This window comes from Melozone crissalis, unplaced genomic scaffold (genome assembly GCF_028551555.1).
Source record: "Melozone crissalis strain CALT ecotype California unplaced genomic scaffold, PUWL_Pcris_2 ptg000052l_1, whole genome shotgun sequence".
Taxonomy (NCBI): domain Eukaryota; kingdom Metazoa; phylum Chordata; class Aves; order Passeriformes; family Passerellidae; genus Melozone; species Melozone crissalis.
In genome coordinates, this window is record NW_026535830.1 from 1,696,901 (window position 1) to 1,722,755 (window position 25,855).

Below are 25,855 nucleotides of genomic sequence, written 5' to 3' on the forward strand. Positions count from 1 at the left end.
TTCCCTTCTCTTTTCTCTTTCCCTTTCCCTGTTCTTCATCTTCACTTTCAATTTCTGTCAACTCTTTTCCTACTACTCCCCTAGCATGGTTTACACAGTCCAACCGCCTCTCGCTCTGCATCTGTCGCCTTTCTTCCCGCATCTGCCGGCGCCTGTCCTGTTCCGGGTTACTGTCCTCCTCATCTTCCGTTCCCCTTCCGTCTCTCTTATCCTCTATCTGGATTACTATATTCAGCTTCTGTGAGTTGTTCTCTGCCTCTCTTTCGCGTGCCTCATTGTCATTCTTCTCACTATATTTCAACTCAGAGACATCGCCTCCCAGTGAGCTACTTTTGTCTTTAGTCCTCTGTGTGCTAGTTTCCATTCTACAAGTACCTGATTTCCTTAAACTTCCATTCTTAGGTGTGCTACTATCCCTACATGGACTTAGTTCGGGCAGGCTGCGTGTCTCCCCTCGGCTCTCAGCTCCATGTGGACTGGCTTCTTCCCTCTCAACTTCTAGTCTAGGTGGGCTGTCAGCATCCCTGTAGTTCCCTGACCCATGTGGACTATCTGGTCCCTGCGGGCTGCTTTCCCTCTTTTCAATCCCCGATTTCGATGGGCTACCTTCTCCCCAACTGTTGTCTAACTTGTGAGGGCTGTGCCCAAACTTAGATTTCCACCATCGTTCCAGTTCCTTTAATGGGCTAAGATCCCCTTGTTCCTCTTTTGGCCTGGGAAAGGGGCCCTTCCCGTCCTGGGGCAAATGGATGGTATTCCCACAGGCTTATTTCACTCTCCTTTCCACTATCCCTTCTTGTTAACTTAAGACATTGTTCCCCAATGCTACATGCATCACAGCAACGTTCTTTAGGCTTTGAACCTTTCTTATCTTTTTCTAGAGCTAGTACTAGGGGGTCCTGAGGTGCTACATAAAGAACATGTCAGCATACATCACTTCATCCCATTTATTAAGTCAACGGAGGAAAAGTATCAGTTGTAAAATAGTGTTATAATTAGTTGTTCCCTCCGGTGGCCATTTCTCATTGTCATCTAACTTATACAATGGCCACCACTGTGTGCAATATTTAAGGAGCGTCTTTTTACTTATGTTTCCCCCCGGAATCCCTCCCAAGTCCTTCCAGTGCTTTAGGATACATCCTAAGGGGGGTTTTCATATTTACGTCCTTACTCTGTTGACCTCCCATTGCTATTTCCTGTGTCTGTGTTTTCTGTTTAACCGGAACAGTCTCTTTCTCGCAAATACTGTATGCCAATTGATTTTAACATTTCATACACACAATTTCCAATCGCTTTGTCCGTTTCCGACCTGGCTTCTCGCGAAGAACAGGAAATGCGGAGTGGGACTCCCTCTCGCTTCGCAGCGATGCTGCGTCTCATTCACTCTCACCCACACACCTTTATGAAATAGTTCCTACCTTATGGTCTATATCAGAACAGATTGTTTACCAGGTAGGGTCACGAGAGGTCGCCTACAGACCGTGAGATACCGGTTTGCCAGATTCATGCAATCGCAAAGCACCGTAACAATTGCAGGGGGTGACAAATTTCTTCCCGGGATTGAGACGTGTGTCTATTACATGAAGAGTGACAAGACGCCTCCTGTAAGATTTTGCAACAGACACATAGAGCAGACACAAAAATACCACGAACTGACCGACCTCTCTTCCGGTCTCAGAGAACAATTTCAGTTCTTGACCCTTAATTCACAGTATTATAACATTAAACACAATGTTAAAACGGTTTCTCACATAATAAGAACAAACCAAAGATACCAAGATAAACGAAAAACAAATATTCTTTCCAAAGATACCAAGATAAACGAAAAACAAATACTCCTTTCAGCAGGACTCCAACCTGCGTTACGAAAAACAAATATTCCTCACAGCAGGACTCTAACCTGCGTTACTATTACCGTACCTCTAACACAACTGGGATTCTTTACCAGGGCGTCCCCCGGCTTCCCTTCGAGCGGTCACGTCTGACCCTCGTTTCCCAATAAAGCGCTTTACCATAAAACCCTTAAGCAAAGATAAATACCTCTTAATTTGGAGCAGGAGATGCAGAAAGTTCTTGTCCACCGTTGCGCGTTGGCTGGGGGATGGGGATCCCTTCTGACAGAATTCCGTCAAGGGCCCCGAAGAGATCCCGGTCCCCCGAGCCAAGGCTCGGGAGGACCCTTTCCATCCTGCCGCGGTCGCCAAAAATGATGCCGAATTTTGCCCCAAAAGGCGATAATAAGCTGCCCAGAGACTAGATTTGAGGTCTATAGGCAGGAGGTATTTATTGACAACGCGTTGGAGAAATCACCAAGTGGATTTCTAAATTAGGTACAGCAAAAGCAGGTTTTTATACAATTTTGAACAAGAATTACATCATTTATTACATGCATATTCATAGGCAGGTAGGAATATAGGCGGAGTCTTCCGGGAACTCTTGGTCTTCCTTGGTTAAATTTTAAGCTTCTCCTAATTTGGGCATTTTCCTGTCATCCTTGGCATGTTTTTCCATGACTTGGCAGAAATCACTGTTGCACTTGGCTTGATTCTGACGGCTTGGCAGGTCACCTTAACTTTTTGGCTTCTACTTTCGCTTCTTCAAATATTCTAATTCCAAAGTTTCTTTTGTGAGTGTATTTTAGATTATTTATTAACTTATCTAATCAAAGTTTTCCCAAACAATGTATTTTAGGTTATTTATTAACTTCTGTGTTTCCCTTGATAGAGTGTCTTTTAATTCTTTTATTCCTCAGATCTTTTAATTCTTTTCTTTCTCAGAAACTACTGTTCATTGTAATGAATGGCTTCACCAGTTTGGGCCCTGGCTTTCGTGGAGTTCAATTAATCGTTGTTCTAAGATCTTCTTTGATGGGGAGGCCTTTTTGGCATCTTGGGCTTGTGACAACTCAGTTGCTTTTTAATCTTAGCTACTTGGATAGCATGTGACCACTCTTTACACCTTTTTAAAGTTAATTTGGGTCTCCTGTATGACCGCGGTGGCTGTCACAGGATTTACCAACCCTGGATTTGCTATGGCTAAGTCAAGTTTACACTCATTGCATAATATTAACTACTGTTGATTACCCGTGGGGGTGGGGCAATTGCAAGGTATCTTGGGCTACGGTTGTGGTGAGCCTGATGCCCACTCCTATCTCCCTGATTGAGGTGTTCAGGGCATCTACACTGGAGCGTGGATACTTGCATGTATATACCTAGCAAAAACTAACAGTAAGGTTAGGACTAAGTCTTTTGTCCTTGGGTACGTGTGGCAGCCATCTTGACATCTTCAGTGTCATGCTTTCTATAAGCTACAAGGACAGGAAATTTGGTGGATAGTTGGTTGATGGTTTGTCATCATGGCTTGTGGTTTTGTTTGGTTTTTGAAGAGGGGCTAGCTTTGGGATTAATATCATGTTTGTTTGGGGGTGGTTAGGGGAGTGATGATGGTGGCTGGTTATTATTTTTGACAGTAGGGAATATAGAGGAAAGTTAATTGAAAGTGTATTCATGGTAAGTAGTTTGGACAATGTAGGGATATGTGGCTTAGTTATTGGAAAAAAAAAAGTCTAGATAAAAAAATAGATGCATAAAATGGAATTTAAATGTTAATTCCTAGTGAATGATAAAATAATTTATATGTCTGGCAACCATTACACTATCTGTTGTCTAGAGGTAGGTAGCGCGCCCTACATGAATGGGGTCAAAGTGCATCAGTGCCAAGTTTGCAACGACCTTATCCCTTAGATCATGACATTCTGGGTGTTAGGGGTTCATATGCTCGGCGGTCATGTGGTGGACATGTCAAGAGGAAGATAACACCTGCTCTGCACTTGAGGGGCTTATTGAAGAGACGCTAAAAGAAAACAAGTGCAAGAGGTCGGTATGCCGAGGTAATGAAGTTAGGGAGGAGTATTCAACCAACCACCTGTATCTGTGAAGGGCAAGGAGGAAGGAATGAAGCAAGTTATGATCCTGAAGTTACAACCAATAGCGCAAAAGAGCAAGTATAGGAGAGGTATGTGCTTGAGGGCAATAAACTAAAGCACATATGACGTTGAGTAGCTCAGTTCTCGCGAGAAGCGCAATCAAAAGATAACCGTGTCTGGCTTGGGAGTGCTTGAAGGCTGTTGGCTGAGAATATTACCTAGGAGGTGGGCAAATCCTGTAGACTAGGGGAATTCAAAGGTGTACTGGGACATTCCTCGTTCTCTAGGTTGGGTGTTGTGTACATTAGGTAAGATCCTGGGTCTTTGGGTGACGCTTGCTGCTTGGCCTTGGGTAGAAATACTTGGGTTGCATGGTACCTGAAGCAAGAATGTGCCTGGTAGGTAGGCTGGCCGAATACCATCCGTTTGGGTTTTTGGTGGAAGAGCTTGAGGTGTAATGTGGATTATCCTACATTTCATGAGCTGTCTGATGGGGCAGAGAGTGCGATGCATTATTATACATACCCTGAAAGCAAGAAGAAAACATGCTGGGGGGGGGGGGGGGGGGGGGGCTAAGGGGATGGGGGAGGGAATGAAGGATGTATTTAGGTGTTCTTATAGTTAAATTTTGTAACGACGGATTTTCAGGCCGTAAATCTCAGAGAGAGGCCAAGTGGGAATTTATGATAGAATCTGTTTTGTTTTTAGGGCTGTGTTTTGTTCTAGAGGGGTTGGCGGTTGCATCTAACCTGTCTCCTTACTATGGGGTGTTGGGCTGGTCGTAGCAGTGGTTGCGGGGTGCAGCTGACTAGTGAATTTGGGGTTCCCTTTTGTTTCTTTGGTACTTGTTATGGTTTATTTAGGGGGAATGTTGGCAGTGTTTGTGTATTCAGTGTCGCTGGCAGCGGATCCTTATCCGGAGGCTTGGGGTAGCTGGGGTGTTGTTGGTTATGGTTTTGGGATGGGGTTGGTTGTGATGGTGGGGCTTGTTATAGGGGGTGTGTTGGGGTTGTTGACGGACGAGGGGATGGTGAATAGTGGGGATTTGTTGTCGGTCCGGTTGGATTTCAGTGGGGTGGCTGTGTTGTATTCAGAGGGGTTGGGATTGCTTTTGATTAAGGGATGAGAGTTCTTGTTGACTCTGTTTGTGGTGTTGGAGCTTGTGCGGGGGTTGTCTCAGGGGGCGATTCGAGCTCTTTAGCGGTAGGGTCAGGAAGTAGTTTAGTTAAAAATGCCAGGTTTGGGAATTGGAGCAGAGGGTTTGAGTCCTTTCTTCCTGAGGTGGGTGGTGGGGTAACTCTAAGAAGGGGTTTAGTCTTCAATCTTTGGCTTACAAGACCAATGTTTTTATAAACTATTAGAGTTAATTAAAGTTTAAGTAGCTTGTTTTCTAGGGTGGACGCAAGGGGGAACAGAACTAGAATGATTGTGAAGTATATGAATGAGGCTAGTTGGCCAATGATCATGAAGGGGTGTTCTACTGGCTGGCTGCCTACTCAGGTTAGGATGAGGACGTTGGCGACTAGGGTTCAGAACAGGGTTTGTGATAGGGGACGGACGGGTATTGATCATAGTTTTGATGTATGTAGTAGTGGGGTGAGGAACAGGATGAGGATTGAGGCGGCTAGAGCTACTACGCCTCCTAGTTTGTTTGGGATGGATCGGAGGATGGCGTAAGCAAATAGGAAAGATCACTCTGGTTTGATGTGAGGAGGGGTGACTAGCGGGTTGGCTGGGGTGAAGTTTTCTGGGTCACCTAGGAGGTTGAGGGAGAATAGGGCTAGTGAGACGAGTAGGGAGAGCATTAGTACGAATCCTAGGATGTCTCTGATGGTGTAGTATGGGTGCAAGGGGATCTTGTCACAGTCTGAGGGAATGCCTAGCAGGTTGTTTGAGCCTGTTTCGTGGAGGAAGGTGAGATGGACGAGAGTGAGGCCTATGATGACGAAGGCAAGGAGGAAGTGGAGAGCAAAGAATCGGGTCAGTGCGGAGTTGTCGACAGAGAACCCGCCTCAGGCTCACTTGACTAGTGTTTGCCCGATGTAAGGGATGGCAGAGAATAGGTTTGTGATTACTGTAGCTCCTCAGAATGATATTTGGCCTCATGGTAGGATGTATCCTACAAAAGCAGTTGCTATGAGGGTGAGGAGGAGGATGACTCCAATTTTTCAGGTTTCTTTGTTTAGGTATGAGCCGTAGTAGAGTCCTCGGCCGATGTGTAGGTAGATGCAGATGAAGAAGAAGGAGGCTCCGTTTGCGTGGAGGTTGCGGATGAGTCAGCCAAATTGTACGTCTCGGCATATGTGAGCGACAGAGGAGAAGGCTAGATTGGTATCTGCTGTGTAGTGCATAGCTAGCAGAAGACCTGTGATGATTGGAGTAATTAAACAAATGCCCACTAGATACCCAAAGTTTCATCATGTTGAGATGTTTGATGGCACTGGGAGGTCAATTAGGGTGTTGTTGATGAATTGAGGATTTGGTGGTTTTTAAAAAGGTTGAGGGCCATTGGTTATTTCTGTATGTGGATATGAGGATGATGAGAATGGATAAGGCGAATGATCCTAAGTAAGCTTTGATTAGGCCTGAGTGGAGGGTGGTGGCAGTTTTGGTTGCTATTAGTTGTAGGCTGGCTAGCCCCTCTGGACCTAGTATTTTGTATCAGGAGAGGTCAATTAGATGGCATGCGATGTTTTCTCCTCCTTTGAGGAAGTTGGTTATACTTAGGCGGTGGGTTAGGTGGTCAAAGTATCCTAGGGATGTTGAGAAGTTTCAGAAGGGGGATTGTTTTGTGAGGATGAGTGTTTGGTCTATTTTTGAAGTTTCTAGAACTAAAGTGATGCCTAGGGCTGTTACGATTAGGGAGGTTATTTTAATAGAGGGTGGCATGGTTATTGGAAGGGTTTTTGTGGGGATGATGAATGAGGTGAGGAGGAATCCTGCCAGGATGCTTCCCAGCACAAGGCAAGTGATAGGGGAAGTTACTGCTGGGTTGTTTTCACTTACTGGGGTCAAGGGCGGAACTCAAACGAAGCCTGTCTGTACTAGTACGGTTATGCGGATTGTGTGTACCGTGGTGAATGATGTGGCTAGAAGGGTTAGGAGTAGGGCTCAAGTGTTTGAGTAGGATGTGTTTAGGCTTTCAATGATTTGGTCTTTTGAGTAGAATCCTGCTAGGAATGGTGTTCCTATTAGGGCGAGTTTGCCGATGGTAAGGCATGCAGTGGTTGTGGAGAGTATTTTTTGGAGTCCTCCTATTTTTCAGATGTCCTGTTCTCCATTTAAGTTGTGAATGATAGAGCCTGAGCATAGAAAGAGCATGGCTTTGAAGATTGTGTGAGTTGAGATGTGGAGGAAGCCTAGTTTGGGCAGGTTTAGTTCAATTGTGACTATTATTAGTCCTAGTTGACTTGAAGTGGAGAAGGCAATGATTTTTTTAATGTTGTTTTGGGTGAGGGCGCACGTGGCTGCAAATAGTGAGGATAAAGCTCCTAGGCAGAGGCATAGGGTTAGGGCGGTTTGGTTATTATTGAATAGAGGGTGGGTTCGGATAAGTAGGGAAATTCCGGCAACTACTATTGTGCTGGAGCGGAGTAGGGCGGATACGGGCGTTGGCCCTTCTACTGCAGCTGGGAGTCATGGCTGGACGCCGAATTGAGCGGATTTTCTGGTTGCAGCTAGGATGAGACCTAGTAGGGGTAGTGTAGGAGATTGGGATGGGGGAGGAAATTGTTGGATTTCGCAGGTGTTTCTGGTGGAGCCTAGTCGTGCTATGTAAAGGATAAGTCCGATGTCTCCGATTCGGTTGTAAAGTACGGCTTGGAGGGCGGCGGTGTCGGCCTCTGCTCGGCGGTGTCATCAGCTGATTAGCAGGAAGGTTATGAGTCCAACTCCTTCTCAGAAAATGAACAGGACAAATAGGTTGTTCGTGATGATTAGGATGAGTATGGTGATTAGGAAGAATAGTAGGTAGTTGTTCCCAGAATTCAGGGGAAGATTCTTTCCTTCTACAGTTTCTCCTGAAATAATCTGACTGTCTACCTTGACCCTTGACTGAGTGCTAAAATAGTGATCTTCCCATTGCAATGAAATGCAAACTCCAAAGCAGTGAGTGTCTGCTCAAGAACCATGGAGATGCTGCTGTGCTGTTTCACAACAGAAATGCCAGACCTCAGAGGGATTTTGGGGAAGCTTTTCTGGGCAACAGTTTCCAGCAAGTTTAGAAGAATTGGTGCATGCAACTGATTTTTTTAAAAAGTACCTGAAGGAGAGGATTTTAGAAGCTGTTTTATGTCCTTGGTAGAACAGTAGCATTGAGTGTTAAAGAAGAACCTGCATTTTCTTGGTTATGTTTTTAGTCATTTACTGGCAAAACAGGGCAAATTTTAGGCACAACCAAGAACATTGTCCTGATCTCTCGCTGGCTGTGTGAATGAAACGTGTCTCCTGGAGGGAAGTTGGAAAACAGGAAATCAGCTCTGTTTGGGTTTACTTGTTCTGTGGGATTCAGCAGCCCAGGCAGTTTTCTCACAGCATCTAACTCATTTCCCGTCCCCACTACAGGTCACCTCAAGCACGTATTCAGCGGTGCTGATCCTGAGTTGAGTGAGAAAGGGACATTTAATGTTCCTGCTGTTTAGGAATTCTAGAGCTAGCTGTCACCCTGGCCAGTAGCAGTAGAGGACCGGCTAGGGAGACCGAAAGAAAATCCATTTTGATGCATTCAAAAAAGGTAACAAAGGCATAAGTGGATAGTTCCTAGTTTTCTCTCTCAGAGTCCTGAAGAACTGCAAACTCAGTTTTGCAGAGAAAACGTCACTTGCTGACAGAAGCCAGAGAAGAACACTGAACTAAGAGAAACATCCCAGAGAGTAGAATTGGCCCAGTTCAATTTAGTCAGAGACACAGAAAATTCTATTCCTGTCAATTCAGTGCCATCTCCTTAGAAGACGCAGTTGTGGAACAGAAAGGCCATCTTCAAAAGGTGGATACTGTATTTGAAGTCAAACAGGCAACTTTGTGCCTGGAGAGCTGCGAGGGCCAAAAGGAGGCAGGGGTGGTAGCCATGAGCAGCTGCAGATGAGGCAGCGTGTGGCCAGGTGGCCAAGAAGGCCAAGGGCACGGTGGCCTGAGTCAGCAGCAGTGGGGCAGCAGGAGCAGGGCAGTGAGTGTGGCCCTGTGCTGGGCAGCGCCGCGGCCACAACTGAGGTCATTCTTGGAGTTCCTCTTGGATCCCGTGAACAACAGGCTTCGGCCCACAAGGAGAATTTGTGCTGCTTTGTGATGCAGGAGAACTTCCCAGGCTCTTTTGCGTTTCCTGTACAGAAGATTGGTTATTGCTTGGCATAAATTCACAGACCAACACAGAGCGTTTGCTTTGTCTTGTCGGGGCATGGTTGCCACCTCGTCCTAGTGACATCAGAAGGTTGCCTTGGTGCACGGAAGGCCTGAGCGTCAGAGCAGCCCTAGGCCTTGCCCAGTGCAGGAGGAACCTCGTGTACGAGTCATTTTTTGGTGGGCACTTGCACACTTTCAAAAGCCTTTTTTTTTCTGGTGTTGCAGCACAGCCTGCAAACTTGCAGAGCAGTGCTATAATGACTCACCATCTTGCTACTGCGCTTTTTGCTGTATATGGTGTTTCCTTTTCAATCTACTATTTGACTCTTTTTGCACATAAGTAGAGATAAGAAGATAAGAAGAGCAAGAGCCGTTTTTCCCCTGGCTCTCTCTATTATTGCAGAAGAAGCCAAAGAGGAGCAAAATGAGGTGGATGACAACAAACCTCCAACGTTGCTCACACCGCCCTATTCCAGACCTGTAAGTGCCAGTTGTGTGTGGTGCTGTCTTTAGTGCAAGGCAGAGCTGCAAGTTTTGGAGCAGCCAGCACTTTGCTGTTGCAGGCTGAGGATGCTGGGTGCTGGAGTCCTGCCAGGAGCTAGGGATTTCCTCCAGGCAGCCACCGCACAACTTGGCCTTTCACCTGTCATGTTGAGGCCGCAAAGGGCTGCTGCCTCTGGGAGAGCATCTGGCTGCTTGGCTCAGGGAAGCTCTATCTCTTGGCTTCTGCAGTGCTATGGCCAAGGGCAAAGGAGGAGGTGCTGGAGGTGCCAGGGCTTGGTTTGTTTGTTTGCCCTTTTTGGCAAGGTGTGTTTGGCTTGTGAAAGTGGTCTGCACTTTCCTTGAGCAGATCTTCACTAGTAGAGTCCAATTTGGGCACTCTGTCTTTTGGCTTTGGATAAGCTGCAAAGGGAGGATTGTGTTGTCCATGCAGCTGTGGGGGGCCGTTCTTGTCCCATGTGGAAAAGGAACAAAGTGTGGAGTTGCGAAGCCTCCTTGTGAGGCCAAAAGCAGAAGCAGCCAGTTTCTGTTGGGGCATATTTTGGTGTAGTCCGCAGCTTTGGCAAGTGCCTTGGAGCCATGAGTGCGGGTTAGGCTGCAAGTCCTTGACTGCTGTCTTGTGTTTCTCGGAAGAGGTAGACCATCCTGAAACGGTGCCTGCTGTATCTGAAGTGAAATGGGCACCATTGTGTCTGGGCAGCTGCGTGGGCAAAAACGAGCCAGGGCTGGCGGCCTTGAGCAGCTGCAGATGAGGCAGCGTGTGGCCAGGTGGCCAAGAAGGCCAAGGGCATGGTGGCCTGTGTCAGCAGCAGTGGGGCAGGAGGAGCAGGGCAGTGAGCGTGGCCCTGTGCTGGGCAGCGCCGCGGCCACAGCTGAGGTCATTCTTGGAGTTCCTCTTGGATCCCGTGAACAACAGGCTTCGGCCCACAAGGAGAATTTGTGCTGCTTTGTGATGCAGGAGAACTTCCCAGGCTCTTTTGCGTTTGCTGTAGGGAAGATTGGTTATTGCTTGGCATAAGTTCACAGACCAACACAGAGCGTTTGCTTTGTCTTGTCGGGGCATGGTTGCCACCTCGTCCTAGTGACATCAGAAGGTTGCCTTGGTGCACGGAAGGCCTGAGCGTCAGAGCAGCCCTAGGCCTTGCCCAGTGCAGGAGGAACCTCGTGTATGAGTCATTTTTTGGTGGGCACTTGCACACTTTCAAAAGCCTTGTTTTTTCTGGTGTTGCAGCACAGTCTGCAAACTTGCAGAGCAGTGCTATAATGACTCACCATCTTGCTCCTGCGCTTTTTGCTGTATATGGTGTTTCCTTTTCAATCTACTATTTGACTCTTTTTGCACATAAGTAGAGATAAGAAGATAAGAAGAGCAAGAGCCGTTTTTCCCCTGGCTCTCTCTATTATTGCAGAAGAAGCCAAAGAGGAGCAAAATGAGGTGGATGACAACAAACCTCCAACGTTGCTCACACCGCCCTATTCCAGACCTGTAAGTGCCAGTTGTGTGTGGTGCTGTCTTTAGTGCAAGGCAGAGCTGCAAGTTTTGGAGCAGCCAGCACTTTGCTGTTGCAGGCTGAGGATGCTGGGTGCTGGAGTCCTGCCAGGAGCTAGGGATTTCCTCCAGGCAGCCACCGCACAACTTCGCCTTTCACCTGTCCTGTTGGGGCAGTGCAGAGCTGGGGCTCCGGCTGAGCTTCTGGCTGCTTGGTTCAGGGAAGCTCCATCTCTGGACTTGTGCGGGGTCATGGCCAAGGGCACACATGGTAGTGCTGGAGGTCAAAAGGCTTTCTTGGTTTGTTTTCCCTTTTTCAAAAGGTGTCTTTGGCTTGTGCAAGTGTTCTGCACTTTTCTTGAGTTGTTCTTCACTTGTAGAGTCACTGTTGACTCAATTGCCTTTTGGCTTTTGAGAAGCTGCAAACAGCAGAAGGGGAAAGTTTCTGCTGATCCATTTTGCACTGAAGTCTGCAACTTTGGCAAGTGCCTTGGAGCCCAGAGTGGGGGTGAAGCTGCAAGTCCTTGACTGCTGTCTTGTGTTGCTCAGAAAAGGAAGGCCATCTTGTAATGGTGCCTGCTGTATCTGAAGTGAAATGGGCAATTTTGTGGCTGGGGAGCTGCATAGGCCAAAACAAGCCAGGGTGTCTGCTGGTCTTGAGCAGCTGAAGATGAGGCAGCGTGTGGCCAGGTGGCCAAGAAGGCCAAGGGCATGGTGGCCTGTGTCAGCAGCAGTGGGGCAGCAGGAGCAGGGCAGTGAGCGTGGCCCTGTGCTGGGCAGCGCCGCGGCCACAGCTGGAGTGCTGTGTGCACTTGTGGGCCCCTGGGAAGCAGAAAGTCATTGAGGGGCTGCAGCATGTGCACAGAAGGACAGGGGAGCTGGGCAAGGGGGTGGAGCACAAGGCCAGTGAGGAGGCGCTGAGGAAGCTTCTGCTTGGACATGAGGACCCTCATGAGGGACCTTCAGCATCTCCTCAGTGCATCCAAATATTTGAGCCCCTTTTGGAAGCGACTTTTCCCCCTTTTTTCCTTAGTTTTTTGTTTTTGTTTGCTTGGAGGAAAAGGCTTTTTCATTTTCTTTTTCTCCCAACTAAAGTTGTTTTCATCATTTTTTTCTGCCCTTTTATAGCACTGGGACTGAGTCTGCTAGAATTTTAATTTCCAAGGTATCACTTCTGGAGAATGCAGTAGTTTTGCATGAGAACACATCACTCTGTGCAGGGACTTTGGTGCAGAAGGAGCTGTTGTGGTTCCAGGCCAGCCAGTATGGCCTCACACATCACTCTAAGCTTAGTAGAGACCATGCCTTTTTGCAGCCCAGGGAATCAGTGTGTGTTGTTTGGGAATTGAGCAGCAGGTCAATGCCCTTGCATTCCAGCTGCTCCTCAGAGATCACAGGAGCTGGAGGGAGCTGGGCTTTATTTCTCATTCCAGCCACTTTAGCACCACCGGTGTGGTTGAGTCCAAGAGAAGAACTTGCCCGAGCACAGATGCACAAAGAGTGCAATTTCCAGTGCAATGCTCTGGGTCTGATTCCTTTCCCTAAGGACCTACACTCTCCAGATTCCCCAGGCGTGTGCTTTTTTGAAGCAACAGGAGAGCAATCTCAGGATTGTAGTTGAGCGAGGCACTGACTACCAAGTTCTGATGTCTGTAGCAACACACAGGGGACAGTAAAGAGAGATTTCAGTAACAAAATCTGTCAATCTCTCTCTCTCTCTCTCTCTCTCTCTCTCTCTCTCTATCTTTGTAACATTTGCATAATTGAATCGTCCTGGCTCTGGTCCAAGGCAGTTGGAGGTGCAAAGCTCACCTAAAGCATCCCTTTCTGGCTAGGATTAGACACATATTCCCTCGACCAATTCTGAGCAGGCAGAGATGTTTCTTCCTCCAGATAGGATGGTTTTCCCTTTAGAGTTGTTTCCCTCCTCTGGCCTCTTCTGCCCTGAAGTCCCCAGTTAATTCTTTCAATTTCTGCCTGTCCTAGAGAGGTGCAACAATTCCATGTTTAGGTGGTGTTTGGTGACTCTGGTCATACATGCAGTACGTGACACATGGTTTCCTTCACTGGCATCCCCAGGGCTGTGTAAGTGCATTCGTTCATGGGGCCTTAGGAGAGTCTCTTTCCCTCAGCAGCAGCAGCAGCAGCAGCAGCAAGGAGCGGTGGCAGGGTCAGGACCAGGAGGAGGTGCCAGCCCTGGCCCTTTGCTCCCGGGCCCCAGGCCAGGAGGGCTCTGGCTGCAGCAGGGCGCTCTTCGGGCAGCCCCTGGCAGCCTCTGCACGGAGCACGGCACGCTGCCCCGTCTTGCTTGTGCCACTTTTCTTCAGCAATACCCTAGCTCCTCTTCACAAGCAAAATACCCCAACAATGTAATAAGAGCTAATTCAAGTACACTTCTATCTGCCTTTGTATTGTAGTTCAGGGCATGTATTTTTTTGTCTAGAATTTCATGATTTTTATGAAAACATGCATGCATATCTGCACATTTTTGTGGTTTTAATTATTCATATACCAAAACACTCCTTTTTAAACTCTCAATTTATTGCAGTTGGTAATTTTGACGTTGTATATTTTAAAATGTCACAAAACAACACCCTTTGGGTAGTTTTTCTCACTCTTAAAAAAAAAAAAGCCTGAAAGCCATTTTAGTCTCTGTCTCTACGAGTTGGTTCATACTGGCCTATTTTAAATCAGGGCTACAATATTTTTAGAGGCTTGAGAGAGGTCCAGTGAAATGCACACCAGTGATTCCTCTTCTGCAATGTCCTGGCCCTGCCATAAAGCCTCTTTTCACTTTTTTTTTCTCTCATTAGCTCAACTGCAAACACACGTTTAGTTGCAAACTTACACAAGATGAGAAAAATCAAAATGATGTGAGGTGCCTTTGGGAGCTCCTTGCTGATCTTTCTGCTTCTTCAGCTGAGCAAGGCTCTGATCCAGGCAAAGCGATTGCACTCAGTGCTACACAACTATTTGGCTGGAACTCTGCTGATTTCTAGGGACAGCTGGAGGCCTCGATCTCCCCAAGATGTTTTGGCTGAGCCAAGCTTTGCTGGGTTTTGGCTGCAAATACTATTGCCCTTGCTGTCTTATATCCACAAGTACCATGGCTGGGCAAAAACTGCCACGTGGGCCATCTTCCAAAGGCACTTTGGTCTGGAGTTTGTGACTGAATGAGAGCCTCATCCACTGCCAAACCACATGAAAAAAATCATGAAACAGACCTTCCCATCCTTAACAAACAACTGACAATTCAGAAGTGGATCTAGAGCATCGGAATGAAAAGGAAGGCAATCTTCCAATGGAGTTGTGCTTTTGAGAGTTTTTCTTCTGACTCCCACTCACAGCTGGCACTGGAAAAAGTCAAGTCTCTGCAAGCATCAGTGTCTTCTGTCTGCCATCAGTTGCTTTGCTGCAACAATCAGAACAGGCATCAGGCTGGAGAGAGGCTCAGCTGATGCTAGCAACAGGAGCTGCCCCAAGGAGGAAAAAGAAATTAACTTTTACCTCCCAAACCCATCTCCCCAGAGGCTCAAGCAGGATTCCTCTGGTTCTCAGAAATACAAAGAAACAGGGCTGAGAAGACCCTCTACAGCTATGTGTTCATGCACAAGACTTTGCTGATGCCATTTGGGTTTGGCCTTTTTTTCTTTTCTATCTTTTCTGTATTCCTTCCACATCAATTTAGAGCTCTGTAGGCTACTCTATTTGTGACTACTTTTCCCGGTCCTTCTCCATGGCCTTTGCCTAAGCAGAAAGACAAACTTCCAGAGCTCCAAGCGCCAGGGGGTAGAAGGTCCCAGTGTTATCTTGGTTCTTCCTGGGACAGACCCCTCTGGGGAGCTGGTGGACTCACCATCCCTGCAAGCCTTTACAAGAAGACTGGATGTGGCACTCAGTGCTGTGCTTTAATTGAGGTGTTAGGCCATGGGTTGGACTCGATGATCTTGAAAGTGTCTGTCTTCCAAGCCAGGGATTCTGTGATTCTGTGACTGAGGCAGCTTTTGCTGCAGCCCTGGAAAGGGCTGCGGGGGCCCTTGGCCAAGGACGGGGATCAGGGCTCATGGAAAAGAAGCGAAGGGCTCAAGGCGAAGGCCGAGAGGGCAGAGCTGCCCCAGCGCGGCCCAGAGCGAGCCTCATGTCCTCCTCCTCAACCTGCGCCCTCTGCGCTGCCCTTTGCGGCGCCGGCGGCTCCTCTCGCTGCGGGGCTCCAGGGCGTGCTGGGGACCGGGCCCCTCATCTCTGGGAAGCGCCGGAGCCTCGGAGGCGAGCGGCGGCTGCTGTGGCCGGCAGGGGAGAGCTGCAGCTGCGGCCCTGGGCACGGCGAGCTGCCGCTATGGCCGGCTCCTGCCGCGGCTTCTGCCTCTGCTCCCGTCTCTGCTCCTGCCCTGTGCGCACAGACACGGCCGAGGGCTGCCCGGCAGCTCCATCCCGCTCCGCAGCGGGCCCGGACGGGCTGCTGCTCTCTGCAGCCTCGGCCCGCCGCTGCCGGCCCCGCCGCGCTCCCGCCAGCCTCTGCCGCAGCCAGGCCCACACGGGAGGCAGCACATTGCGGCCGGATCGGAAAAGCCCTGCCCGCAAACCGCCCGCCACGGCCTCGGCCTCAGGGCACAGGCTGCCGGCGTCCTCGCAGCTGCGAGCCGGCCCGGGCCGCCTGCCGGCCTCGGCCATAGCTCCCGTCTGTGTCTCCATGGCTGCGGCTGCTCGGCACAGCGGGCTGAGCACAGCCAGCGCCAGCAGCACCTCCTCACGGGCCCAGGCTCCGGGCGCTCCGAGCCCGCCCTCCCCCGAATCCCAGCCCTGAGGGGCTTGGCGTCCCAATGCATCCCCTGGGGACAGCATGGTCGGCCGCTGAGCTCAGCCCATGGTGACACCACCAAGTGACCAATGGAAAATTCACCAAATCCTCATCAGAGACAAGAGAAAACTCCCATGGTGCCTGACAGCCTGAAGCAACTGCCAATTACAGATCATTCCATCCATGTGGGAAAAGAGACTTTTGCGTTAAAGCAAAACAGAGTTATCAAAAAGGAAGGCAGGAACAAACAACAAACTTATTTGGACTCATGCTTCTTGTCTCTGTTAGAAAGGCCAAGAAATGCAATCCTTGCTCTTCTGACACAGCTCTCTCTGTTCATGGTGTGGGGCAGCGAGTGCTGATGATGTGCCGGACCTAATGCATGGGACAGGGACCAGGATGCAGCAGGCACAGTGCCAAGCTGACAGAGGGATGATCTCTGGCAGTGGCACTGAAGGAGGAGTTTGCAGGCAGCACAGAAAATGGCTCTTTGTTTCCCCTCTTCTTTCTGTGCTGCTAAGAATGTAGCCTGGAGCAAGCTGGGAACACCAGAACATGGAGCCCTTTACAGGCAGGGCTGCATCTGCTGAAGGGGCAGAGGGAGCTCAGCAAGAATCACACACAAACCAGCAGGGGACTGAGGAGCCCCTCTGGTGGCAGTGAGCAGCCTCGGGCTCTGCTCACTGCTGCTGCAATTTTCTATTGAACCATCTCCAAGGACTTCTGTTGTGCTCTGTATTTCTGAGTGGTTTCCCCCTTGGTTTTTTTTTTTTGTTTGTCTCCTGCACCTTGATTTCTCCAAATTTTCTTACCCTGTCAGCAGCAGCCCCTGTCCAGAACTGGCTCTAAAATATCAGCAAAGCAGCTAGGAACAACAATGGGTGGAATCCTGTGGCTCAGGAATTCATATGCCAGAGCCCCGCCTGTGCATTATGCTTTGTCAGGACCTCCTTTTCTGTGCAAAAACTAGTGAGCAGTGCAGTTTTTTTGCCTAAGAGCTCCTGAGAAGCAAATGTTGTGCTAGGTTTCTCATGAGTGTATCCGTTAAATTCATTACTGGCAAACAGAAAGTAAGGCCAGGGTAGCAGAGCAGCTGGGAGCTGGTCACTCCCTGCAAAGGGCTGGTGTATGATGTGAGAACACCACGCTCCAGCATGGGCGAGCAGGGTAAATGTGCTCAAGGTGCTGCAGGCGAGGTTTGGGCTCACTTACAGGGCAGTCAGGGGTGGTGAGCACTGCAACATCCAGCTGCAGTCCCCATCCACGTCCCTTTCAGTGCTGGCTTTAGTGTGTCTGCAGCCTGGATCCAGAGCGCCCTGGGGGGCTCCTGAGGCTGCCTTTGCACTCAGGGTAGGGATGCCCAGGAGCCCCTGAGGCCGGGCAGTGGGGACCAGGGCTGGGGCTTGTGGCCTGTCAGGTGTGGCTCTGGGGGCTGGGACATGCCAGGGCATGGGTCACTGTCACTGCCCTCCGCAGCCCTGGCTAGCTCTGTGATGTTCCAGGGACAATGAGTGGAGAACTAGCTAGACTAGGGTTTGCCTGAGCCAGAACCTCTAGGTCAGCTGCCTAGCAGTAGAGACTCCTGGAGGACCAAGTGGAGCAGGCAGCAGAAGCTCTTCTGTGGTGTAAAGTACAATGAATTTATTAGGAGAGGCAGAAAGAAGGTACTTAGCACAAAATCCCCAAGGGGAAGCAAAAGTTATAAGACCCCCCAGCACTCCTGTGCACGGGTTTTTAAAGTCTTTCAAAACGGGGGGTGGACACCATACAGTAACCAATAAGCGACTGTTGGGGTGTGGTTTTGAGGGCCACAACAAATCAGAACAAGGGGAGGAGAGAGGGTTGGGATAGAGATCGGATCTTGGGGTAAGAGACAGGGAACTTTCTGGAACAAAGGGTAGGATTTGGGATGATGGATGGGCCAAAGGGGCTGGGTTGTCTTGACAGACAGGGAAAAGTCTGGTGAGGAGGGAGGGGATTCCTTGAGGGACACTTAGGGAAGAGAGCATAACACAGGGGAGAAATTAACTGTAATAACTCGGGGAACACTTGAACGTACCACAAGCTAACAGAACATTTGGCTCAATAAACTAACACACTGCAACACAGAAATTCAGGCTTTCAGCAGCTGAGAGGTGGCAGTGTTGGAACCCGCAGCAGCTGGTGAAAGCCATCTCTCTCCTTCAGGTTCTTGCTGTGTGGGAAGGTGCTGTGGGTTGTGGTGGCTGCACTCCCCCTTTGCTGGGAGGATGATCTGTACCAGGGGAGAGCAGAAAGCTGCCATGGTGAGCAGAACATGCTCAGAGCATTACAGTTCAGAGAATGGCACTGCCCCTGAAGGGCAAAAAGCTTAAAAGCATAGAATTCCGTGCAGAACCGTTGCACAGATTTTCTCTTCTAGAACTTGCCCATTTTTGTATTCTGTGGATGAATACATGGGTTTTTTTTCTTAAGGTTTTTGGGAGAACTCTCAGGTTTATTTCTGTTTGCATTTTCCATGCAGCATGTATACAGATTTTTTTTAATTTTTCTTTTGTAAATATTTAGGGAAAAAATACCAGAGCATTTTTTAATCCTTTGAAATATTGTGAATAATATTCTTAGAAAGAAAACCTTGTTGAACAAGTCTGAAAACACAGAGAGAAGAAAAATAGCATAAAAGTCTTTTTTAAAAGGGTGTATAATGAGGACTGCAGAACTGAATAATTCCTCCAAGGGCAAATTCTTCAAGAACGGCCAAGATATTTCCTTAAATCAAGGGAAATATGACCTGAAGACAAACAAAGAGCAGCCAAAGCAAATGAAAACCCTTTGGAAAAGAGGGAATTTTGCCAGTGACATCAATCTGTCAGGATAACTGAGGGATGCCCATCATCCTTGCATTACATTCCTTGATATTTATAGTGTGTTTTCTCCCATTTTCTGTGAAGTGAATAAGAAACTGCAGTTGTTTACGGTGCGAATCCACAAAATTAGAGGGTTTTGGGGAGGCTACAAAATGCAGGCCCCAGAGACAGCAGAACTGTGATTAGAGCTAAGCAGCAGCCGTGAGATAGGCAGAGTTCCCGGAACAGCTATCTCAGTGACAATCCTCCCTGTTCTTCTGAATCAGACACAAGAGTACTGAGAGGGAAAAATAAAGCACAATCTAAATCAGAGATGAACCATTGCAATTACCTAATTGATCTAATATTATTCAAAATTTAGAAAAATATTTGGATTCAAAAAAACAACTCTTTGCATTACCTGTAAGATATGGTCGTAATGATGTAAATCCAATATTTGAAAGTCTTTCTCGCCATGATACAAAAGAACTCCGTCAATCTTTGGGAGAAAGTGGGTTCTCTTCTCCTTATTTTAATAGTGTGTTGAAAAGTATTTTTTATTCTTATGACCTAGTCCCTGCTGATTGTCGAAATGTGCCTTCCCTAATTTTAACCAATTCACAATATCTGTTATGGGAATTACAATGGAAAAAACTTCTTAATAAATTGGTTGAAAGATATGAAAGTACTCCTTATGAGAATATAGACGTTACCCAACCTAGCAGGTGATCCATTTTACCATAGACCAGAAAATCAAGCGGCAGAATTACCTCAGCCTGTATTACCAGATATTAAAGGTGCTGCTAGAAAAGCTTTGTTTTCAGTTAAGCCAGCTGGTACCCATGTAAATGCTTATACTACTATCAGACAAGGTGGAACAGAGACAAGGTGGAACAGAATCCAGTGGTTCTTTTCTAGCCAGATTAACCCAAGCAGTCGAAAAGCAATGTCCAGATGAACAAGCTCACTCCTATATTGTTCAAAACCTTGCCTTTGTAAATGCTAATGAGGAATGTAGAAAAAATACTTTAACTTTGCCTGATCAGCCTCCAACTATTACACAGATGCTAACAGCTTGCAGTAGGCTCACTTCTCCACAGCATCTTGCCAACATACAAGTCAATGCATTAGGAAAAACATTGGAAGATAATCTGACACAATGAATGGATAAATTTGAAAAGCTCCTAGAAAAACAAGAAAAAATTTGGGAAAAATCTGTTGGTACTGTACAGTTGGACTCTGATAAAAAGACTTGTGGTAAACCAGGTCACATTCAATACCAGTGTCCCATGAAAACAACCCAACCTAAACAACTTTCTGTTTGCCCTCGATGTCGAAAAGGGAAGCATCTTGCTACGTACTGTCACTCTCAGTTTGACATTGATGGCAGACCTTTGTCGTTAAACTTAAAAAAGAACACGGATTACCACCGCGCCTCGACACAAGTAGTGGTATCCCCTGGCAGGCAGTTACCCAGTCAAGTGGTGTTAGTACCTGAGTCATTTATCCCTCAATCAACCAATCCTCAAATGGTTCCAGCTCAATACCCTCAAGTGCAAGGTTTGAATTAGCCTCCTCAAAACTGATTCATCTATTAAATAATTTGTGTTGTGTAAGCCTTCATACTGGAATTTTCAATCTTTTTCAACAAAGACAAGATTTTTTTATTCTAGGCGAAGCCAACAACAAAAGTTTTAAACTCTCAATCCTTCCTTCTGTTGTTTCAGTAAATTGTAATGAAGAACTAGTGATTTTAGCTCTTGCACTTGATGTTTCTATGGTAATTCCACCAAAAACACCTATTGCTGTCGCAGCTGCCCATTTGTCTTGGTGCAGGGAAGGCTCGAGACCCTCAATATGAGTGTTCAGCAACCTCCATTTGTTGAAGAGAGCATCAGACACTTATACAGCAAGTAATGAGCTCATGAATATTCTGTAATTTACACCGTCTATTGGCCACACTGCAACATCAGCTCTTTCTCATTCTTTAGGGGTTACATCTCTCTTTTCTCATGTCTCTTTCTCTCAACCACAGCACTTTGTTATGGTAACACAGCTAGGCTCAAGGACACGCTATCTTGCAGGTGCAGGACTTGGAATTAGCCACGGCCTTGTACTTTTCCAATTCCAAGCTACTCTCCCAACATATTGCTATTGTATTTCTGTTACCAATGAATATACCCAAGCAAAACAACTTTCCAAAGAATTCAGTTGTGTCTGTGCTCTCTAGTACCTCAGGTCCAGAGGTCTTTTGGGTGCAATATTTGGACAGTAACCAAGCAAAATTGACTTGCTGCCTGACTCACTGTGGTAAAACAATTTATGTTACAGGCATGCTGCATACTGGCACAGATGTCACTGTAATTTCTCACATGTTCTGGCCCATTGATTGGGATTTGGTGGCTCCTTCAGATTCCCTCATAGGGATTGGAGGTGCTGCCGTGTGTTTGCAAAGTGCATCCATTGATTAACATTACAGGTCCTGAAGGAAAGACAGCAAAGGTGGGTCCTTTTGTTGTTCAGAAGCCTCTCACCATGTGGGGGAGAGACGTCCTGTCCCAATGGGGAGCCAAACTGGAAGTAGGAAGTGGGCCTGTGATGGAAACCATGTCAAAACATGCCACTTGAAAGCTGACCTGGAAAACTGATCATCCTATATGGATTGATCAATGGCCTTTAACAGAGAAAAAAATTAAATATCCTTAAAAAGTTGGTAAAGAGCAATTACAACAAGGTCACATCACTCCCACAAATAGTCCCTTGAATTCACCAGTGTTCATCATCCACAAGAAGACATCGGACTCCTAGATGTTGCTTCATGACCTGAAGAAGATCAAGTGATTGAAGACATGCGACCTCTTCAACCTGGATTCCCTTCTTTATCAATGATCCCATAACACTGGCCTCTCGTTGTCATTGATTTAAAGGACTGTTTTTTCCACATTCCACTTCATGCTGATGATGCTCCAAGATTTGCTTTTTCAGTTCCGATCATCAGTCGAAGAGAACCCATGCAGAGATATCACTGGAAATCATTGCCCCAAAAAATTAAGAACTCGCCTTTAATTTGCTGGTATTTTGTTACCCAAGCTTTGTCTCCAGTTCGATGTAAGTTTCCCAGATCCTTGATTCTGCACTGCATGGATGATTTGCTCATCGCGGCTCCAACGCAGGCAGAGATGGAGAAAACCCGTGCTAGTATTGTTACTGAAATCCAAAATGCTGGACTTGCAATTTCTGCTACAAAAATCCAAGAAGTTCCACTCTGGAAGTATCTTGGATGGGAGATGACTGAGAAAACAATAATACCACAGAAGATACAGCTCCGGAGCAGTGTCAGCAATCTGCAAGGCTTACAGCAGCTTTTGGGAGAAATCAGTTGGGTCAGACCTGTTTTGGGAATCACCAATGATGAACTGGGTCCACTTTTCGATTTACTGAGAGGAAGCTACAACATCAACTCTCCAAGAACCTTAACACCTGAAGCTGGTTCAGCCCTTGACAAGGTCATGGAAGCTCTCCAAAGACAGCAAGCTCATCGCTGTATTCCAGAAAAGCCTTTCTTTTTTTGCAATTTTAGGAGAAAAAATGCAACTTTGTGGTCTCATTTTTCAGTGGGACCCTTCTGAGAGAGATCCTTTGTTGATAATAGAGAGGATTTTTCTTCCCTACAGGTTTCCAAAGACTATTTTCACAGTTTTAGAGATGAGAGCAAAAATTGTAATTAAGGCCAGGGCCAGATTGTTAAGTTTAGCAGGTCAAGAATTTGCAGTTATCTATTTACCATTGAAAAAATATTATCTTTATTTGGCAATGCAAAATTCTGATGATTTGCAGTATGCAATGTTGGACTTCCCAGATGTTTGTTCTGTTCATTACTGTCACGGTCCGTTCCAGTTAATGGGTAACGCAATGATTTTTTGGTGCAAAAATAACCAACAAGGCACAGGGGATTTGCAGTAACAAATCAACAAAATGCAGTTTTTATTGAAATAACCACAACTGAAAAGCGTTGGTGAGGGGAACTGGGGAAGAAAGGGAGAAAATAAGGAAAGAGGGAGGACAGGAGGGTAGAGGGGTTATAGCTGCCGAGATGTGGTGCCACTTTTGTCCTTCGGGGTCCAGCCGTCGAAGCTCACTGGGTCGTGTCTGGGGAGATCTCGAAAAGCACAGCTAACCAGGGCTCCAATTATATGATTCTTTTGTTGGGGGGAAGGGGAGCCAAAACCAAGGTCTCCGAGGAGGGGGAAAGAACAGAAAAAGGGGGGTACACAGAGTCCTAGCCAAGCAACAGGCAAAATCATTGTTTTCATGGCCCAATGCTCGCAGGTGTGTTTATTCTGGGCAACTTTTCCCCTTCGTGCACACCTCCCCTGAGCTTGGGGGGGGAGTGTTCAGTCCCAGTCTCTGGAAGAAGGTGAGAGGGGGGGTTTCTTGCACGGGGATTTCTTGTCTTGGTTCCTTGATGAAGAGGCTCACATCTCTGCTTGTCTGTCACGGTGTTTGAAGGCAGACAAGAGGGGTCTTCTCTTGGAGGGGGGCACTGCCCTGGAGCTCAGACCAGCCAGGCCAGGAGGCAGGGAGAAAGTCCAGATCCATTGTTCAGAAAGGGCAGAATGCCCCCTTCAAGTTCTGTTGTAGGAAGGAGACCAGGACACCAGATGGTTCATCACAGGTCCAGTTTATTAAAGAAAGCATCAAACACTTATACAGCAAATAATAAGCTTATGAATATTCTGTAAGCCAAGCAATCTATTGGTTAAACTATACCATTAACTCATCCACATTCCTTTGGGCCTACGTTCTCTACTTCTCACGCCTCGCTGTCCATTTCTTTATCATACTCCATTAGGCCCAAGGACACATTATCTTGCACCTGCAAGATTTGGAATTAACCACGGTCTTGTACTTTTCCATTCTCTATGCAGCTACCTTCTCAACAGACACCCTGCTTGCAAAAAGGCCTCTGCCCTAGTTAGGACATCTTTACCAAATTAATTCGGCTGTGTCCTCTCTCCTCAAGCCACTCTTTGACAAAACTCTCCACACTTCCCCCGTTTTGTTCTTGGGCAAGGAGGCTAGTCTGCCAGGTTCTTTCTATCATTCGGCTAACCATATTTTGAATACAATTAAAAATACAAGGCAAAATAAGCAAAAGCAGCAAAATCACACCCAGTAACCCTATAGCATATATCACAAGGTTTCTCAGCCACGGTCCAAGTCCTAAGCTTTTAAGCCATTCGTCAATTCCTAAACCCTCTTCTTCTTTAAGATTGTGAAGTCCTTGCTGTAATTCTTTTATCTTCACATGAATAGATACAGAGTGATCAGACAAATTCATGCAACACATTCCCTCAAACTCTTCACATCCATGACCTTGTGCTAAAAGCAAAAAATCTATAGCGGCTCTATTTTGCAAAACAGCATGATTAACACTTTGCACATCTGCAGTTAGCATATCTAAAATTTGTGATATCTTGTCTAGGTCATCCTTGGCCCAGCATCCCAATTGCTTTGCTAATTTCATAGCTTTATTTGCAGCTCCTCCTGGCAAGATAGTTGAGACTACCACTTGTTTAAACTGACTCCAAAACTGTGGGTCTCCTATCCGGCTGCAGTCTAAGTCATGCAGGCTGCGTCTCCTCCTGTTTGAATTTTGACTGAGTTGCATTAATAAAGACACATTGGGGTGAAACAATGACCATTTCCCCAAATAGCAAGGTCCACCCTGCAGCCTGACTGGTATGCCATTCCAAGCTCTGTCTCCACAAATTAGAAATATCCCTGTGGGTAATTTCATCGGTGCCTTAATGTTAGTGCCTTTACATTGGCTATAAACCTGTTTAGATACTGTATCCAAACTGAGGGATGAATCCAGGGTAGCCCATGCGTCTCTAGGCCGATATAAATTCTGTGGATCTAAGGGCTCGAAACTGAACCATCCGCCATTTGAGGTCTTAGTTATACTGGCATTTGCACTTCCAAAGAGATCTAGCTCCTCTGGAGGAGAATGCAGAGTAGTATTAAGCGATAAGATTATTAAGCATTGGCGGTAGCCGTCATTTTGACCTGCGGTGTAACCTGGCGTGGATGGTTTAATGTTTGTCAGACTGCGCATGCATAGAGTTTGATTATTGATCAGACTGCAAAATTCCCAAGGAGACCACACTGGAAGACCCACCAAGCATGTTCGAAATGGATTAGTAACCCCCCCAAGGCTAAGACAAAGCGACGATTGGTTAGTTTGATTAGCAAGCGTTATCCATATGTTATCTCTTGGCTGATTAAAGTGCGTTACTCCTACTGCCCCATCCGCCACAGCACTGCGCAGTATAACAAAAATAAGCCTCATTTTTCTGTTTTCTTTCTCGCTTTCCTTTTCTTATCTGTCTTTAACCTCACCAATCCTAACTTTTGCAATCTAAATCTCTGTAGAATCTCAATGCAGGAGTCCAATGCCTCATCGGGATCTCCTTTAATGGGTCCTACTACAGAATGCTATGTTAAAGGCACCAATTTTCTACACCTAGCAGAAGCTATATATGACTTACTTTGAGCTTTAACTCTTTTCACAATACACTGTACCTCCCACCGGTAGTGGGCCAAGATTTTCTGCTCAGGAGACTCGTAAAGATTTAAAGCTAGAGCCGTACCTAGCCCCATCTGTCTCCTTAGTTCCCTTTGCCAGTCTTCCCCCCATGTGTAGTCATGCTTACAGGTGTTACACCATAAACCCCAGATCCCAGACTGTTCTAACCAAAAGGTTCTACCACAACCCCCACAATATAGAGCTATCCACGCAGCACAATAGGGGCTGCGACACTCAAGGCAGCGCTCCCTCACTGGTCCTTTTATGTGGAAGGTTGATAGCGCTTCAACCTTCAGCCAGGGAGTGTCAATCAGCTCCCTGGCCGTCCGGTAGCGGCATGTCACTGCTCTGTCCACTGCTTTCGAGTGTCCTCTCGGCTGTAGCAATAAGG

The 25,855-nt window shown here is 47.0% G+C and overlaps 1 protein-coding gene and 1 pseudogene across 2 annotated transcripts in view; both read right to left on the minus strand.

The window, feature by feature from the left end:
* LOC128943645 (zinc finger protein 239-like) overlaps positions 1-25,855 on the minus strand; it is a 313,995-nt gene that overhangs the window by 259,613 nt on the left and 28,527 nt on the right. The window lies entirely within an intron of this gene.
* LOC128943642 (cytochrome b-like) lies at positions 5,289-6,434 on the minus strand (annotated as a pseudogene).